Source organism: Dipteris shenzhenensis, chromosome 25 (assembly GCF_047967505.1).
Source record: "Dipteris shenzhenensis isolate YYH24624 ecotype China chromosome 25, Dip_SZ_1.0, whole genome shotgun sequence".
Lineage (NCBI taxonomy): Eukaryota > Viridiplantae > Streptophyta > Polypodiopsida > Gleicheniales > Dipteridaceae > Dipteris > Dipteris shenzhenensis.
In genome coordinates this window covers 48359182-48365181 of record NC_141620.1, presented here as the reverse complement: position 1 = coordinate 48365181, position 6000 = coordinate 48359182, and positions in this window count along the sequence as shown.

Below are 6000 nucleotides of genomic sequence, written 5' to 3'. Positions count from 1 at the left end.
TTGCGCAAGGCGCAAACGCCATGCAACCACTCATGCAAAGTTCACTTAGCCTCAGTCGAGCTATCACACACTTTAGTCCAAAAATTTTAGGGGAAGAAAAATTACATGGAAAAGCAGACAACCTGTGACTTATTTGCCCACACGTCAAAAGCTAAAGCCTTGTCTTTAGCGAGCTAGAACTAACAAAGCCGGGCAAAGCAATTGTGCATGTCTGTATGACATAATGTTTTGTTTTGAGAGCTAGCTTTGCTGTGTGAGGCACTTACACCCACCAGACATCTCATGGAGAACTCTTTCCCGCCACCTTATTTATTCTATGCCATCTCAAGTGAGGACCCTTTGAACCAAACGAAACTCAGAGAGAGGAGAAGATACCAGGACCCTGAGCAGGATGCAGGACTTGCCTTTGGCGCATGTACCTCCAGCTCACCACACTAAAACTGCATAAACCGATGGGTGCTCGATCTAGAGGTGCATAGGAGACACACTCTCTCCAAATGGGCCATATGAAACCAAAAGGGAGGCACACAAACGCTCCAATATGGTGGTATGAAAGAAACAAGTGAATTAGATTCATTAGGCCTGCCGTTAAGAGAACTTATTTTATCAATCAAAGGTAGTATATATCAGTGGGTGGTCAGACCAGTAAATGAAGTTTGTCCCAAATGTATTATTTTTATTGTAATTGTTTGTCCATATGTGGTCTATAGTGGATCCATGAATAGTAGTTGGTTGATTAATTAATTGAGTGAAATGATTTTGTTTCATGAAATGGAATAGTTTTTTGTTGTTGCTGCTGGAATTAGCGATGTTGATGTTGAAATCTCCTATGATTATTATTGTTGTGCCATCGTTTATTTTTTCTAGTCCTCGATTTCTTTCTACCCATCACGTGCTTCATTTCAACAATGTCGTGGGAGTTCTCCCACAACATTGCGCTTATTGTTTTGGGATCCATGTCCACGATCTGAAATCTCTCTCAGGCAACAACATGAACTATTATCCACATTAGTTTCTTATGCGGATACTTTCTTATACAGTACCCTTCTTGCATACAAACAACGTTTGGGTTGAATGGTCCACATGGCCAATGGATATTTTGTAGAGACTTAAGTAGAGTTTTTTTATTAGTTAGTGGTGAATTGTATACATTTATGACGGCAATATGTTTTGATGTTTTTTTTTGGAAGATTGTAAGATAGCATTGAGATCCTTGGTTTTCAATATAATTTTCTTGAATAAGTTGGAGGTTGTTTTTATAACATGTTGCAATCCCTACTCCGTGGTACTTTTCCAAGCATGTGAAGCCTGACAAAGTTATTGGTGGTGTTGTTTTGTTATGTAATTCTTGGAGGCAGAGGATTGTAGCACTTAGTAGGCTTTTGTCATTCACTATGTTTATGTGATGTGAGGTTAAGGCTCTTGTATTTAATGATTGCAACGTTATGAGTTGTTGGTCTTTAATAGAGAAGTTTTTTTGAAGAGCATTCCATTGTTTTTCTATTTTTAATCTTTCCATTTCTTTTAAAATGTTGTTGTCTACTTTTATGTGCTTGTGTTGCAATGGCTTGATGATGTAAAGGTTGTCAGGGTTTCTTATACGTGATAGTGCCGTGTATGTTAATCCGTGTGACTTTATGTTAGATGGATCAAATGCAAGTTGATCCATTGTTAGTCCTTGAGAATAGTGGATCGTTCTAGCTACTGCGAGTTGTATTGGAAATTGTGTACGTGTAATTGAATTGAGGTTGTTCTTGCCAATTCGGAATTCTCTTGTGATTTGGAGTATTGGTGTCCATTGTTTTGGAATTTGAGCATTGTAAAGATTCGAGTTGTTGATTCGTGTGTGTCTTCCTATGGATTGATTATTGAATAAGATCCAAACAACTTGTTGTTCATTTGTTATGTTTGAAGTTTTGAAAATACCGTCTGTGCCGTTTACTAGACCATCAAGGATGTCAAGATTTCTTGAACATATTTCGATGATCATGCCTAGCTTCAGTTGGAGTTTTTGGTGTAACCCTCCTATGTTTGTTGGATTTGAAGGTATTGTTATTGTCTTGCTACATGTCTCGTTTGTCTATTGCTTTAAGAATATGTGCATTTTCTTTGAGTAAGTGGAATACCTCTTCATTATGAGCATCTTTGGATCCATTAGTGTAGAATAAGTGTGGTATAGTTTCTTTTCGAGGTGGTTGTCTATGATATTTTTCGTTAATGTATGCTATGTCATTTTCTGTATGTTCCCCTATTCGTATTCTATTCAGTATTTCAATGTATTTGGAATTGTCTTGACGCATTGGTTTTGTTAATTCATATTGCAAGACATTTTCTTTCCAAAAAGAAGTTTGCATAGTTGATTGTGTTGATTGGTTGATAAATAGCCACAAATCCTTAGTGGGACGCTTGGCACAAGTCGCCACAAAGTAGAATATCAACACCTCCAAAGGGTTCGTTGTGGTTGTGCTTGATTTCACGAAGCCGCATATCAGCTGCTACTAGTGTGGAATGGCCTATCAACAGCAAAGATACTTCATCAAACACAACTAGTTGAAGGTCTTTGTAGAGTATCGAAAGTTCTTGTAGTTTTTCACTAGGAAGACTTGTATAGTGCGATGCCATTAGAGGGAGTGCGATGCCATTAGAGGGAGTGTGATGCCATTAGAGGGAGATGTAATGCTATGTGTATTGTGATTCCACCAATGTTGAAAGCAGCTTTTCTAGTATATGCTAGGAGTAGAACCTTTGGTGAGTCTATGTTATGTGTTTGTTTGTGAGAGTAATTTTGTAACAGTGCCTGTACTATTGTTAGAAGTGTGAATGTTTTCCCTGTTCCAACATTTCCTATCAAAAATAGATGAAATGATTGTGATGGGAAAATCCTTTTTTAAAGCATTATGTCCTCTACAATTAAACGTTGGTTTGTATTTAAGGTTCTAAAGTTATTGTAGTAATCATTATTTGGTGTCATTGTATGTTTCTTGAAAGTGAAATTAGGATGTTGCTTGCTTTTTGGTTGATTGGGCATGTCTATTGCAATGTCATATTTCTCACTGTTATTGTTTGCTCCAATATTTAACGTGCTTGTATTTGTATAATTACTTGTTGAATTTTTGAATATTTTGGGAATTAGTTTGTTGAAGTTTTTTTGGTTTTGGTCAATAATGTCTTTGTTGTTGTTGTATTTATCATGCCATGTTAAAGTGTAGTTATCAAGACTTATCTCTTGTTTGTGAAATGGAAGAAATAGGAGACATTGCTCTCTATTGTAGTTCTCAGGATCTTTTATTTCATTGTAGTTGTTGAAGCGGATAATTTTTGCTTTCTTTCTTTCTTTTATTGTTTTTCCATTATTTGTGTATTTACTAACAGAAGTTGCCAAGCAAATGTTTTGAAGTCCTATGTTTCGTTTCAAGTATTTTGTAATGATGTCATCAAAGTAAATGTCAGTACTTTGAGGGTTCATTTTTTGCAATTGTTCATGTCGCTTTAGTAGCAATGTTCATTTTTTTAGAGGATTTGTGTTAATGTACTGAAATTGCCTTGTTGAACTAAATAGAGGTAACGATAGAGCTAAATATACTGCTTATTGTGAACTTACGTGTTGAGTATTTAAGATTGCATTTCCCACTTTTCTAATCCTTTCATTGGCTGGAGCCCCAGTATTTATGGTTTGTGAGAGTGCTTGTTTTACTGCTACAATTGTCTCTTTGTCAATTTTTATCATGTATGATGTACAGTAAGCTGCGGCCCCATGGGGATTTAGTGTGAATTGTACATCAGTGTTTGCTCCCCATAAGTTCAATAGTTGAGCATTGAAGTCTTTAGGTTGTCTTCTTAAGAAGAGTGTTGTTTGTGCAATAGATCCTCGAAGAGCTAATATGTATTGTTCTTCAGTTAGTTTCATAATATTCAAGAATTTAGAATGGTCCAATAATTGTGTGTTTTCCATAGATAAAGTTTGGTTAATCAAGTTGATGTGTTGTTTTATAACATTGTTATTGGGAGGAATGTCAAAAGGTTCTAATATTTTCATGGAAGATATGGGGGCGCGTGGGTAACCAAATCTACATTTCTTTTTACGTTTGTAGCATGTCTTTCGATGTTTATGTGTTTGCATTTGTCTATGTTGTGTATTGAGTTGCAAGATGTCAGTTGAAATGTATTTGTCTGCGAAATCTTCAATTTCACTATTTGGAGATATTCCAAAGATAGGAGCATTGTGAATCCATAAAAGACCGTGATCGTGTTGGCTTCCTCTATTTTGGAATTCAGTTTACGAAAAAGAAATATGTGATTTTTCCTAGTACTTTCTCATCTTTCTTCATAATACTTTTTAGACATTGGAATTTGTGAACATAATATTACGCGGATGTGATTGGATCAGCACGTAGAAGATGTCTTGTCTCCATTTGTTGGTTGGCATGTTTTTGTTTTGGAGTTCTTGGGTTGAGTTTGTACATTGCTTCTACCAATGGTTCCCATAGTTTTTCTACAACTGACAAGGTTATGAAAAAAGTTGGTGGACCTAGTTGTCTAAACATTGCGAAAATATTTTTCTTGAGGTAGTGCTTGTAATCAGCTGAAGTTCTAAGTTGACTAAAATTACGATAGCCTATGTTGGAATGAAGTAATTTTTCAATGTTAGTGTCTAGCAGAGCATCCTTAGCTTGGAGGGCTATTCCTTTGGTTTGCACTTTTCGCATACGAACCCAAGAAGAAGAAAGAACTTGCTTAACTAATATTTTCATCGTCTTGAAGAATAAGTTCTCTATGGAGAGTGCAAATCGACGATCTACATTAGTTAACTCCCATTTTGCAATATCTTGGTAGGAGATGTATTTTGGAATGTTGTATTGTCAAGGATTTCCAAAAAAAAGTTTAGGAAATGATAGTTCTTCACAGAATTTGTCCTTGAACATATTTAGTGGAGAGAAACCTTTTGAGGGTGCAACTTCAATAGTTTGACCTTTGAAATCGACCACTTGTTGGCTTGTATATATATTCCATGATGCACAAGTGTATCAGTTAGAAAGTCTTCTTCCTCTAGTTATTGGACTTCTTCTTCATTCTTTTCATCTAATATGTGTTTTGCTTGTACGATTTCAACATGTTTCTCCCAAAGATTATTGATACGAACGTTGTTTTCTTTGTACAACGGAGTCAACAAGAGTTCTTTTAGTGCAAGCATTGTATAAGTTGGGCGTACGATTCCACTTACATAATAATGTTTAAAAGATAGCTTCCTTTTTATGGCCACTGCAACAGTAGCATGGTCATCCAAGAACCTTAGCAACACTTGTGCTGCTCTATCAACATCGGCAAAACCGTTGACCATGCTTCCATGAAGACCATATTGCCCTTCATATGATAATTCTTGTATTTGAGAAAAGGTATTCTAATTGATACCAATCTTGCTTCGATATCAGTAAGGTCCATTGTAAATGTTGTTTTTTGATTCATTCTCATGTTCTTTAAAGATAATAGAGGAATTTTGTTGTTTTTCACATCCTTGTAGCAAAGTGTACATGATAGTTTTCCTTTGATTGTGTCATTGTTATGTCAATTTCATTGGTTTGGAGAAATATACCCATTTCAAGTTTTATTTTCTTCATCTTGCCTCGGAATTTCAAAGAACCACAACATTTGCATGGAAAGCTTGGAGTGTCTAATAATTTTTTAAAGTATTTTTGTTCATACAAAGCTTGATTTCTTTTTCTCTTCTCTCCTTTCTTTTGTTTATGTGGGTTTGCAATATGGAGTTGTGTTATTGACATTGTAGCAGATGCAATAGGTTGCAAAATAATTGCACGTAATTTGTACACTTTGTTTAATATTGCTTGTGGAGTGTGTACTATGTTCAAAGAATGTTTATTATGAATAGAGTGTAAATCTCTCTAGCAAAAGTTTTGGGATTTTGTAGTACAAGTTCTTTTAAAAGCAAGTCATCATTACAAGACCAAACATTATATGCACGCTTTTCATTCAAATGAATCAATG